At 44.7% G+C, this 13,619-nt stretch overlaps 1 protein-coding gene across 2 annotated transcripts in view; it reads right to left on the bottom strand.

Moving 5' to 3' along the window:
* The window catches only part of LOC147723043 (poly(rC)-binding protein 3-like), a 2,582,273-nt gene that overhangs the window by 262,609 nt on the left and 2,306,045 nt on the right, over positions 1-13,619 (bottom strand). For both annotated transcript variants that reach the window (XM_086965416.1, XM_086965417.1), the window contains one exon: positions 11,559-11,672. The gene's annotated coding sequence lies outside the window, so the exon portion shown is untranslated. The remainder of the gene's footprint in view (positions 1-11,558; positions 11,673-13,619) is intronic.

The following is a 13,619-nucleotide window of genomic DNA, read 5'->3' as shown; positions in this document are numbered from 1 at the left end:
ATGGAAATGCTCTAAATTCAAATTTCTCCAGGGACGTCTGAAACTGGCTGGGATGTTATTTTTCAGGGGAGGTAGCATAGTGGCGATACGGATCTCAATCAAATGGTGATCAGTCCATGCCATTGGTCTAGGGGGCAGCACTGAAATATTGGTTACAAGGTTCGTCAAAACGGGATCTAATATGTGGCCACCCGTATGGGTCGGTAGTTGTACCAATTGCGTCATTTGGAGCGCTTCAAGATCCTCCAACAAGCTATGTACCGAGTTGGAGAGTGGAACGTCCATATGGAGGTTGAGGTCACCTAGGATTGTAAAATTAGCCGTTTTCAAAGCTAGGGAAGAGATCACCTCCGGGAGGCTTTGGCGAAAAGCGCCCTCGGGACCAGGGGGCCTATAGATTAGGAGTCCCGTAAACGTAAAGTGGGGATTCACTGAGATGTTAAAAAGGGCACTCTCACATCCTGGCAATGAGATGGGTTTCCAGATGCAGGGGTAGCATGATTTTACCGCAACTGCTATACCTCCACCTCTAGCGTTGCGGGGAAGGGAGTGCATAGTGTATCCCACAGGCAAGGCTAAATTCATGACCACCATGGACTGGTCATGCAGCCAAGTTTCCGTGAAGAAAAAGATATCCGGGGCCTCATCCGTTAACAGGGTAAAAACTTCAAGAGCGTGGCAAGACAATGATCTGACATTTAAATGAAAAATTTTAAGAGAAGATTGGGTGGGAGAGACTACAGCAGTATCCAATTAAATATAACTTGAGAGTCATATAGTGCAAAGTAAATTCCAGCTCCTTACGGTTCACAAGAAATTACATATATGATCAAAATGTATATATACAGTTTCTGCCACTCTGGAGCTACAAATGTACATTTCTTTAATGTCGGACTGGCCTATAGGCAAGCAGGCAGTTCCCGAAGTGCTGGTCTTACAGGTAAGTGTATGGGCTGTGTTTTTTTGGGTGTTTGTGGGCCTGTTTTATGGTCGACTGGGACGGTTTTTACTGTTGTCTGTGGTGAGCACAAATGCATTTAGTCTCCTATAACTTGCACAACATGTGTAAGCGAGTCTTTTCAAGTTTAAAATTGCCCCGATTTGAGAATGTAGGCCACTTTTTAGGTTTTGACTAGCAAATGCATGCGTACGAAGTACGCATGCGCTAGGAAAAATCTTATGATCTGTGTGTGGAGTCTGGTAACAGCCCCCTCCTCCCATTGGCTAGCTCCATAAATGGAGGCTAGCCATTGGGAGAAGGCTCTGTCCGTCAATCTCGGACCAGATTCGGGGGCGTTCCCGAGAATTTTTGGCTTTTGGCTACGTCAGCCGAAAGCCTGTTCTCGGGAACGCCCCCGAATCTGGTCCGGCATTGAACGCACCCGGAAGAAGTCCAGGTGAGTGCTTGCTTTTTTTTGGTGTTTTTTTTGCCCGTTCCCACCCCCTCTCCCGCTCTCCGTGTCACCGGACCCGTTCCCGCCCCCCTACTGCTGCCTCGGCTCCCGTTCCCGCCCCCCTACCGCTGCCTCGCTCTCTATGTCTCCCCGGCCCCGTTCCCGCCCCCTACCGCTGCCTCGCTCTCTATGTCTTCCCGGCCCCGTTCCCGCCCCCCTACCGCTGCCTCGCTCTCTATGTCTCCCCGGCCCTGTTCCCGCCCCCCTACCGCTGCCTCGACGCTCTCTCGGCCGCTCTGCTGGCTCTCCCGGGCCCTGTGCGCTGATTCCCCGATCGTGGTCCGCGGCGCCGCCTGCCCGGAGCCCCCTGAATCCGAGGGGCGGACAGAGGACCGGGGCGGTGACAGCCTGTCACTGGGGAACTCCGGAGAAGCAGCGACAACTTCGCCGGGTTTCAGGGGAAGAGCAACAGTGCGGCGGAGGCAGCAGCCGCCGCGAAGATGGGGCGGGCACGGGCCCTGAGCGCCTTCAGGAGGTGAGACCACTCCACGGCAGCAGCACGTTTCCACGGAGACACCCGGAGTCCAGCTGGAGAGACAACTGCTTCAGGGTGACACTGCAACCGCAGGAGAAGAGCAAAGAGCACCTCCACGGCGCCAGTGCCCCCGGGCAGGAGGCTCCAGAGGGAAAGCAGCGAGCCGGGGCGGTTGGGAGACAGCAACTCCACGCTGGCACAACACCACCCACGGGGAGAACAAAAGCGCTGCTGTCCTCTTTAAATGCTCGGTGTGATAACCGCACTTCAAAGGGACACCGCCACCCCTCTACGAGAGCAGCTCCCCAGGGGCAAACAAGTCCAGGAGGGCACAAGTGCGCAGGGCAGGAGAAGCACTTCAGATCTAGGGGAGGAACAGGTCTGAAGCGCAGGTCACAGAGGGAATGACACCTGCTTTCTCTTGTGGGAGGTGTGCGATCTCAGCACATAACTAAGTGTGTTGACCATGTGGCAATCTTTAAATACAACTGTAGGTTTTCGGTTCTGGGGCTTAGATTGTACTATTCATTGTATTAGGATACTTAAGGCAGTTGGTTTTTAGGGTGGGCAGCACACTGTGTCTGCATGCCTCCCACGCTTTCAGTCCAAGGCCTTCACTTTAGAAACGTTTGTAACTTTGTGCATTTGTGAAACAAACCAATACAGAAGGCTCCAGACTGTGCTGATTTGATAAGTCAGAACAGAGTCTTACACACCCAAGATGCTCCAGATCATAGGCCTTGGAGGGCTACACAGTGGACCATCTGAGTGGGCACCTTGTCTACTGCTGCTATTTGTTTAGCCTGTAAGTTCCCTTTTGAACTCCCACTGGACCTGCTTAGCCTTTGATCATTTCAAGGTCAATAAAGTGCAAAACTTTAGTGGTGGTGAGGGTAACGATGCTTGTCTTTTAGATGCCTAAAACCCGCCCCCCTACCGCTGCCTCGCTTTCCGTGTCTCCCCGGCCCCGTTCCCGCCCCCTACCGCTGCCTCGGCTCCCGTTCCCGCCCCCCTACCGCTGCCTCGCTCTCCGTGTCTCCCCGGCCCCGTTCCCGCCCCCCTACCGCTGCCTCGGCTCCCGTTCCCACCCCCCTACCGCTGCCTCGCTCTCCGTGTCTCCCAGGCTTTGTTCCCGCCCCCCTACCGCTGCCTCGGCTCCCGTTCCCGCCCCCCTACCGCTGCCTCGCTCTCTGTGTCTCCCCGGCCCCGTTCCCGCCCCCCTACCGCTGCCTCGGCTCCCGTTCCCGCCCCCCTACCGCTGCCTCGCTCTCTGTGTCTCCCCGGCCCCGTTCCCGACCCCCTACCGCTGCCTCGGCTCCCGTTCCCACCCCCCTACCGCTGCCTTGCTCTCTGTGTCTCCCCGGCCCCGTTCCTGCCCCCCTACAGCTGCCTCGGCTCCCGTTCCCGCCCCCCTACCGCTGCCTCGGCTGCCGGAGTTGCAGGAGAGCCCCACTGGCTGAAAGAAGATGCTAGGTTTAGCTTTTTTTCTCGTGTCTTTTCTTTTATTGAGCCATGGGGAGGGGTAGGGGGTAGGTGGAGAGGGTAAAGGAATAAGCCCTTTCAGTGCAATGCAGTTCTCTCCAGTCATCCATCATATCTACGCTATCCATCAAGTCAGCCAACTACATTCGAAAATATGTGCTCTGTCCCTGTTCATTGAGGATATCCATTTTACCCGTCATTACACAGTTACCATTGCTTGTCCGTTTCATAGGGCTCTTGCTTATGAAACATCTATCAGAAGTAATCTTCCTGGTCCATGTTTATCACTTCTAGAACAAATAGATAGCCACCCCTCTGTTGAAGGTAGAAGACACAGAATAATATCACTGTCCACCCCATTTCTCTGCTAGCTTGGAATACTCCATGTGCATTTTAACGTGTTTCCTGCAGGAACTCGATTCCTACCCTGTTCTGTTTAAGGAAAGCAAAACAAATGATGGGTCGACTTCATGAAATAATGTCAGCCACCAGTAATCGTGTGCCCCTGTTGCCTGCGTGTGCCTCCGTGTGCCCCTGTTGCCTGCTTGTACCTCTGTGTGCCCCTGTTGCCTGCTTGTGCCTCCGTGTGCCCCTGTTGCCTGCTTGTGCCCCTGTTGCCTGCTTGTGCCTCCGTGTGCCACTGTTGCCTGCTTGTGCCTCCGTGTGCCCCTGTTGCCTGCTTGTGCCTCCGTGTGCCCCTGTTGCCAGCTTGTGCCACCGTGTGCCCCTGTTGCCTGCTTGTGCCTCTGTGTGCCCCCGTTGCCTGCTTGTGCCTCCGTGTGCCCCTGTTGCCTGCTTGTGCCTCCGTGTGCCCCTGTTGCCTGCTTGTGCCTCCGTGTGCCCCTGTTGCCTGCTTGTGCCTCCGTGTGCCCCTGTTGCCTGCTTGTGCTGTGTGGGTGTGTGTGGAGGGCTCTGTGTGGCTGTGTGTGTGGGAAGCTTTGTGTGGCTGTGTGTGTGGGAAGATTTGTGTGGCTGTGTGTGTAGGAAGCTTTGTGTGGCTGTGTGTGGGGGGGGGGCTTTGTGTGGCTGTGTGTGTGGGGGCTCTGTGTGGCTGTGTGTGTGGGGGGCTCTGTGTGTGTGTGGGGGGGGCTCTGTGTGTTTGTGTGTGTCATTTGCGAGAGATAAAGCTAGTAGCATTGTAAATGACAATGCCATTTATTTATGTTAAAAAAAACATAAATAAAAATAATGTCAAGAGCAATGCCAATAGCTCTAACTTTAACAAAGGCAAAACCATTGCATTGTAAATGCTTGTTTAGCTATTAGATTCGCTAATGGGGATCACTTTTAATTTGGTGCTGGAGCCTATTTTCTTTCTCAGTCAGAAGCTGCGGCTAATCATTTTGCAACAGATTTCTAGGCCAGGACATATGCTGAATGAAGTGCAGAAGACAGAATGAACACTGCCTTTGCCTGGCTTATACAGATAGTACAAGCCTATCAGGGTCTATAGTGCACCACGCGCAAGTAAACTTACTTAAAATGTGACCGTATGCACAACATTACATTGGTATAGATTGTGCTTAAGTTCTTTCTACAAGCATGGCGGGTGCAGCAGTAAATGGAAATACTCTGACAAAATCCCGGTAGGTGCGAGGCGGGCATACATGCCTCAGCCCAAAATGGAGGTCTAAAATCAGGGTGCATAAAAGACATAACGTTTAGGACTCCATAAGGAGGACAGATAGAATCCTTACAATCGTGGGTTAGGAAAGTAGAGCTGTGCAGTCACATGCCAAGCCATTGCACAGTAGTGGACTTTATTGGACTTCTGCAATGTTGACTAAAGAATAAACGAGCTATTGAGAGACGTGCAGACCTGAAAGTCTAATATGCAGAGGAATGTTGTTGCAAATGGTGGCGCCTTGCAGAAATCTATTCACCAGAATGTTTCTTATTTACATTTCTTATCCAATTGCCCTGGTTCCTCGAGTTGAGCCTCAGAGATGTTCACTTTTACACCAGGTTAAGTGGTATCTGTTCATTGCTGCTTTAAATTTGAAGTAGCAGGCCTTGCAGGTGATGCAGTACTGGAGGGGAAGCCAGAGTAGATCAACAGTGATGCGAAAAATGTGATTTTATTTCTTCAGTCATTTGATGAAATATGAGGCATCACAGTGGCATGACAAGTCAGGGCAGGGTGGAGTTTGGGGTACCTGTGATAATGGTGTTGGCCATGCCATGATTGAGATGAAAATGGTTTGGACAGTGTTTTTGAAAATGTCTTAAGCGAAAAGCAGACTTGATTCTGTGTAAGAGTAATCATAGGTACCAAGCTGTCTGTGTTTTCTTGACTATATGGGTTTAATTAGAGAGGTCAAAGGTGAAGGTGAATCTAAATGGAGGTGGGCTTGCCTGATACTGTTAGTGATGAGGATACTTTCCATCTTATTGTGGTTCGTCCTGACTGGTGTGTTCTTAAAATCCATATTAGATGACAGAATTGCAGCCTTGGGAAAGATTGAGTCCCTTTATTGTGAACGCCTTCAGGTACTTTTAGGTGTAGTCTTCAAATCTGGTGCATCTTGATTCCGAGACTGGCTACCGGTACTTGGAACTGGTGCATGTACAGCTTTATGATTACAAGCGAAAGGACAGACTTTCGTGGATTCCTGCAGGAAACTGGTAGCTGATGGCCTCTAAAAAGTGGCTATCTGGATGAGTTAATGTCACCATAGAGCTATGACAAGAGCCAGTTAAGTATAAATCCTATGCACATTAGCAGGCTGGTGGTGGGGGCATGAGGATTGTAGCATCAATTGCTGCTAGGAGATTGAGTAGCATGATGAGGCATGTTTCCTATCCCTGCCTCATCATGCTACTCACCAAGGATAGGAAACATATATTATATGCTGAACGAACGACGACCTTATGATTTAAACAGAATAGATGCGAAATGGCAGCTGAAACTAAATGTTCCACCTAACACCTTCTGTGCAGCTTTGGGCCTCACACAAACATATCTGCTATCACCTAAATTGCAAGCTCAATTTTACAAGACTGGCTATTTTTTATATATATAAATATAACTCCTAACAGATTACTAAATGGGCTACTGGCCGTGGAAGTACTTATAAGCGCTGCACAGAATATAGCGCGGACTCCGTGAAAATGTTTGCTACATGCCCAAAGTTATAGCCATTACTGAAAGAAGTACAATGGTTTCTAAGCAGAGTTCTTCTATCAGACATTCAACTCACACCAGTTACTATTATGTTAGGATTATATGATATGATCAGTCTTAAGGAAGGGGTGCATTACTGTTTGCTGCAATGACCATTCTCCGGATATGTATTGCTGTATATTGGAAAGACTTGAACCCTCCTTCTTTCGGTCAATGGCAAGCTAGACTGCTTGTCACCTATAGATTAGAGAAGGCAATGTATGCTAAAAAAGGTAGACAGGCAAAAGAAAAAAAGAGTCTAGTGGTCTGGGACCCCCTGGCCAGATAGTTTGATTCCTTGAATATCCGGGAAGTACAGTAAATGTATTTCGCTATTATTACGCTCTGATTTCATGACTCCCTCTCTCCGTCTTGGGCATGGTTCCCCCTCCCGTCTCCCTCACTCCCCTTTTGGTGCCCTTCCTCCGCCCACTCTACCCCCTGTCAATGATCGCTTCCGCTCTCCTCTAAAATAGGGTGTTTCTTCCTTTCTGTTTAAATAATGTTGAAATTCTTTTTATTACTGACTGGCTGTTTCTCACTGCTTGTAAATATAATATGTACTGTTAATATTTCTGGACCCGGGGTGCAGGGGACGAAGTCCGGCGAAGAATTAATTGACCTTGTAATCTTTGGTAAAGCATAAAATAAAAATAATTCCTACAAAAAAAAAGCATGATGAGGCACAGTCACTCTCTTGTAGTAGGAAGATCTTAGTCCTCTGCACAGATAGCAGTCTCAATACAGTAAGGTATGAGGTTGTATTGTGGAGATGGGTCTCTATACTGGAACGTTTTTTTAATTATTTATCTTTGGTACACTAGAGAAATTTAATTTTCAAAACAGCCACTGTACTACTGTGTAGACCAATGTGCCATTCTCGGGTATTCTGTCAGTTCTAAAGCATCATTGTAGGCAGTCTGACTTAGTTAAGATAACATTGTTACCTGGTATAACTGATGTCTTAAATTATTCTCAAAGCCGAGAGCAACTTCCTCTAACACAAATCCACGTTGGGTGTAAACTCTCCTTATGAATTATGATCTGGAATGTGAAAGTTCTCATAAACCTTCACCATAAGCAGAGGCGGCTCCTCCATGTGAGAGGCGGAGCGTTGCTCCACAATCCCCAGAACTGAAAAATAAAATGATAATTAAATGTATTTATTAACATTTTATTTTTAAGCAACCAGTACCGAACAAAGGGTCGGGAAGGAGCAGGGTGGGCCAGCGCTGCTGAGTGGTAGCAGCAGGGAGCTGTGCTCTTTAAAATGTGCATGTCTCTTTGGCCAGCCGTCTTGGGATGGCCAGCTAGATATGCACATTTTAAAGTTCTCTAACCTCACTGTCTTAGACAGCTGGGTTAGAGAAAGAACAGGCCTGGAGTGCTGAGAGAGCCTGCTCTGTCCAATCCTGGTACTGCTCTCATGCTGTGAGAGAAGCGCCAGGATTGGGTAGTGCAGTTTCCTGAGTCTGAAGACACCAGAGGGAGGAAGACGTCACGCTGGGAAAGTGGGTCAATTTCTGTTTGTACCACACCACCCTTGGTACAAGCCAGCTGCCACTGATCTTATACCCTGTAAGTGATGCAGAATTAACATGGAAGTACTTCAGGCTTCCAAGGTATTAGACACTGTCAAATCTTTACATTGTGTTCTCATTTCAATGTCTGCTTAAAGGTTTCCAATAGTGCCCAAGTCAGCATATTCAAGAGAGGCGGCATATATCACTTCATCACCTCAAGAATTGCTTTTGCTTTTTCTACACTAGAGAATAAGCTTCTCCGTGGCAGAAACGTGAATACCCTAAACCTCTCATGCAACCATTGCCCAATCTCTAAAAACAGGAACAGACTATGGAGCAGTGGAAGAACTTAACCCACTTCATGAAGCTGTGAGCTCCCTCAGTTTCATTGCGCTTCTTGAAAGCAATAGCCATTACAATTTATTGTAAATTTTCTTTTAGCTGGTTTTGAGAAAAACGCTCAAATAACTGCATCTTTAAAGTCTAATCTTTAATGTGCTTTTCCTATGCCTAGAATGAATACAAAGAGGCCTTTGAAAACTAGGAAACTGGAAAATGCTGCTGCAAACAAAGCAAAAAGTCATTATCCTTATCGTGAGCAACCAGTGAGTTCTACATACAGTTATCTTGCTTGTTGTCACACTGAGAAGCAGATCCGGGACAGAGCGTTTGCCACCGTCGGTTCGAGCGTTTCCTCAGATCTTTTGGGAACGGAACAAGGAAACAAACACTTTCAAAGACACTACCGGATGCATCCTCAGCAGTAACGATCGATGCGGCAAGCAACTTGAAAGAATCCCGAATTAAGATTGGGAATTTGCATGAACAAGATCGAGAACCTGACACACAAGGAACCGTGTATCCCCTGTTTGACTAGCTGCTAACAGTACACTCCAAAGAAAAGACCGACTGGGTCTACTTGGAGGCTGCACTCCCCCCCTACTCCCCTCAATTAGTCCTGATGAAGATCCGCGCAGACGCTTCAAGAGCGCTACAATAGGGTTGAAACATCGACACAACATATCAGTGGACCATTTTTCTAAAGACTCTGTACTTAAAACTGACTACTGTGGTATACAGAATACTCTGAGTGACTGTGCAATATTGGTCACGCTTCCCCCTTCCCTAACCCCTCTTGCCATCTGAAATTGACACTGTATATATTGTATATTACATTGGCACAAAAATCCCACTGAGCACCAATTGTCACATATTTTCACCTTGTGCACCACTGTATAAATTGACAGCCTTTTATAGCTTCAAAATGAAAGTACTTATAAATGAATACAATTTATAAAGTATCTTGCAAACATCTTAGATGGTTTGGATTCCTCTTTCTATTACGTGATTGTGTAATTCTGTTTTGATTTACTAATTTTTGCAATGAATGAATATATTGTGTATAATGAGAGATAAGTGAAGAAATTCAGTGCACCCGAAAGAACCGATTGTTTATTATTTGCCTTACTGCCCAGGTTCTTAGGAATACTGTGTCACCTCATAGATACTTAACCCGGGCCTGTTGTAATATCCGTTTTGAGTTAATTTAGGTAAAAGTTGAGAAGTCATATATTTTTCTTTAGGGCAAGATGGAATTTTTTATTTGTACAATAATAAAAAAAAGGTGTGTAGGCTCTGTGGGAGTGAAAGAGGTTTGCTCAAGGACAGGAATTTATTTTGGGTGGGTAACTGCTGCAATATGCTATATTTGTGCTTGGTAAAATACCAACATTTTGGGGACGATTCCCACATCAGATTTTGTACATTTCAAAATATGGCTTAAAACCTGAACATGAAGTAAGTTCGGACTGCTCTTCATGACCCCTGCTTTGATGGACCCATCTTTTGTTCCTTTGTAATTTACATCTCCATCTTGACTACCGAATCACCCTTTATAGCTGTCTGTTTGGGTTGCGGTTGTATTTAGAAATGAGGGCTTTGGTAAGATATGTTATTTGTGTACGTTTCATCGGTTTGCACAGGAAAATGCAACAAGACAACAGGAACATGATTTTTCCTGTACTCATATCAATATTAAATAACAGAATACTCTGTAATAAACAGACTTACCAATTTATACACACAGAATTATAGAACTAATGGGAGGTGGGGTGAGCCAGAATTAAATTAAGAGCCAAATCCATGTGACTCAATTGGAACTGCCAGAGATCAGAATAAATAAACATCTACGTAGATTGAGATATGATTGTGTGATATTTATTCTACAGATTGAATGAAATGTTCCAGAGATTTCTGAAGGTCGACTTATCATGCTGAATGCTATACCTATTTTATTTTCAGAAAAATCTGCATTGCAATATAGTGAATTCATTATTTTATTTTGAAGTAGTAATTACATCTCCCATGACAAATGTGCTCAACCAAGCCTTTTGCAAGCCAATAATATATTCAGTCCTTTAATGGCTGAGAGTTTATTAGCAGTGATCATCATGTATTGATGTATAGACATGCAAGTAATTTGATACAAGGTGCCCAGAAACAAGTTTGCAATTGCTATCATAATGGAGTCCCTTTCTACTCATATTTCTGTATTTACATCAAAATGCCAATTAAACCGAGGACGAAAAAGTCATGATCATTATTAATCTAGAGGAGCACATAGTCCTATTACCATTTCCTTCCTAATTCTTATTTCTCTGCATTAGTTTGATATTGTTGCACATCTCACAAATACCAGAATGTAATTACACAGAGAATCATTACACTTCTAATGGCTGAAATTGTGTTTGAGTCCATTTGATTTAGGGTTCTGTTTTAGTGATAACTCTTCAGATTTCTGGAAGACAACTGCAAACACCAGCGGAGGATACACATGTTGAATTCCCTAAAAAAAATCTGTGGATCTTGAATTGCAGCCCAGCTCTAAATCAGGCTAGAAAGATGCATATTTGATCAGGATCCAATCGATTTTTCGAAAAAGCCGGAGTTGTGTAAACGATAGTCAGAATTACCTTATAACTTCTGGGGAGCTTTTCCCATTTGGAATTGGACTATCTAATGGCAAGATCCATTGTACCAAGTTATTTCTCCGAAACCATTGACAATGGGACAGACGTATAGTTCAATTACTTTCTCCTAAATTATTTCAGCTTTAAATGAGGTGGTTCACCTTTAAAAACGGATGCTTTAATTTTAAATATGCATCTGTAAGGCTGTTACGAGACCCAAGGAGAAGGAAATTAAACGCGAATAACAGTTTAAGGACTTCCACAATTCGTACAATGGCAACATAAAAATGCCTTTCAAGTAGATAAAATAGAAAAAATCTTTAATTTTTCTACAAGTGTTCACCATTTGGATAAAAAGTTCAAAACATTTAGGTTGAAAAGCATTTAGTTAAAAAAAAAAGTAGTTTGCAAAACATTTGAATAATGTTAGCAATAAATATTTTGTTTGAAAAAACGTTTTGGATTTGAAATGTAAGCATTACAACAACTTACCATTACCACAGTGTGGCTTTAATGCTCAAACTGGCATTGAATGAAGTCAAAATAGTAAACCAGCCCCGTTGAGGTAGTTGCACAGCGAAGGTTGAAGTTAAGAACAGGCACAGGCTGTAAAAAATCAAAAAGCAACATTAACATCTTTTTTCAAACTTTTCCAACCTATATTGAAAGTTAAGAATTTCAAACTCAAAGATTATGCCTAAAAGTTTCTAACTACAGTTGATTAAAGCAAAACCTTTCCAGCATTCAACCTACATTTTTCGTATTCACCTCTAGCACAAAAATGTATCTATTGCTCCATGTATACCACGGAGAGTGTACATTTGTGATGCGTTTGATATTTCAAATGCTTGCATACTCGAACTAGCATAAGTTGACTTTTTTATAATTTGCTATAGATCGTAGGAAGGGTCTTGTAGACTTGATGGTGTCTGTACATTGTGAGTTCAGGTGCACAATTTATCGATACGGTATTTGGTAAATGTGGCATAATGTCTTCCGAGGTATTTAAGTATTTAACAATCTAGGAACTTTGTGTGTCACTGTGCTAACCAGGGTCTCACCTGAATGTGATTTAAGGTATGCTATTGTTGCCATACAGAAAACCACGATGTAAATTGTCATAGAAGGATAGATAGTGTCTGGATATTTGAGAGGGACAGAGTCTTAATTCTAAAGGGCAATCGTTTGCTGCTGCGCCTTCATATATGTGTATTAACCCGCATAGTTACATAGCCTCTCTTGCCATAATTTCATTGCTTTGAATCTCATCTCAATTAATATCTAATCCCTTCCCCAAAAGTGTATAGGTTTGGTCAGATGTGTGCGCATTGAGGGGCATATTTACAAGGACAGAGTTAAAATTATCGCTGCTTTAGCGGCAGAAAACTGCTGCTAAAGCGGCGATAATGGGCTTGATAATAGGCTCTTGAGTATTCCAATAGAAGCCCAAGTTTACACCAAAACATGAGCTTCTATTGGAATTCTCAAGAGCCTATAATCAAGCCCATTATCGCCGCTTTAGCAGCAGTTTCCTGCCGCTAAAGCGGCGATAATTTTAACTCCATCCTTGTAAATATGCCCCACAGTTGCATGGCCTTAGAGCATACTTCTACTGTGCGCTGTCATGCAAGAGTGCTGCACTCATGTAGAACATTTCTGTTTTCATAGAAAATATCACGATTTATGTAACTTTTAAAATCATGTGAAATGAAGTATATGATGTCACAAGCAAAACAAAGGGAGTAGATTGAGTCCTTTAGGCAAGGCAAGGCTAATTTTTCACATATTTGAAATTTCTGTTAGGTGCTAATCTAAATAAAATAATAGTGATTTTACTATTTATATTTCACATTAAAACATGTGTTTATGTTCTTTACAACCTCATTAATTAACACTCCTTTGTTCTCTTGCAGTCCATGCACAAGCGGGAGTTGCCTTTGGAGAAGGCTCTGTCATTGGGCCGTCAACTATCTCTCCTTATTTTGAAGTTTATCAATATAGTCATTTCCTACACTAATACAGATCTGTATCACTCCCCAGCAAGGTTCACTTTTCTAGGTGGCATAAGGGAAATATTAGCCAAGGACAAAAACAAATACAGGTTTGTACATCTGTTGCCTTCCAACCCACAGCCCTTAAGCATTCAGTACACAGTTGAAGCACATTCAAGTGGATGTATATATTTATTACCCATGTGGTTTATTTCTGTATGAATATATGTTGTGCCATTTGTTCAGCACTCGTATACACTTTCATGAAACTTTGCAGGGTCAAAAAAAAGATATAGTCACAGGGCGACTCATCCGGTATAGCGGAGGGTTGTCAGCAGCCAGCCAACTCCCTCAAAACTTGAAAAATAAAATGATAATGAAACAGTTTTATTATAAAAATAAATCAAATTCTAAGGTCCGACTTTTGGGGGTGGGGCCATTGTGGGGGCAGTCACAGAGGGAGAGTGGTGAGCACTGCTTAGGATGGCCAAACTCACATGTGCACTGAGATGTCTCCAACCCGAGCTCCGTTGCCGGGTTGCGGACAGAAGGTACACGCCTC

The sequence above is a fragment of the Lissotriton vulgaris genome, chromosome 4_1 (assembly GCF_964263255.1).
Source record: "Lissotriton vulgaris chromosome 4_1, aLisVul1.2, whole genome shotgun sequence".
In the NCBI taxonomy this organism is placed as follows: domain Eukaryota; kingdom Metazoa; phylum Chordata; class Amphibia; order Caudata; family Salamandridae; genus Lissotriton; species Lissotriton vulgaris.
Note: the sequence above shows the minus strand (reverse complement) of the source record. Positions and strands in the feature narration are given on the sequence as shown.